Here is a 223-nt window from a genome sequence, read left to right on the forward strand (position 1 = left end):
GTCGGGCTCCCCACCCCGAGCAGCCGGCTCCGGAGGAGATGGGAGCACTAGTGCGGAGAGGAGGAGGAGGAGGAGGAGGAGGAGGCGGCGGCGGCGGTGCCGGCTGGTGGTGCCTGCCTGGGCTTCCCCCCCCTCCTCTCAGCCAGGCATGGTCAGATGGCAGGTCCCCATGGCCGCGCCGCCCGCTGCATGCGGCTGCCCGGGGGCAGGTGCTGCCCCGCGG

Source organism: Gavialis gangeticus, unplaced genomic scaffold (assembly GCF_001723915.1).
Source record: "Gavialis gangeticus isolate Ggan-Ray unplaced genomic scaffold, GavGan_comp1, whole genome shotgun sequence".
Taxonomy (NCBI): domain Eukaryota; kingdom Metazoa; phylum Chordata; order Crocodylia; family Gavialidae; genus Gavialis; species Gavialis gangeticus.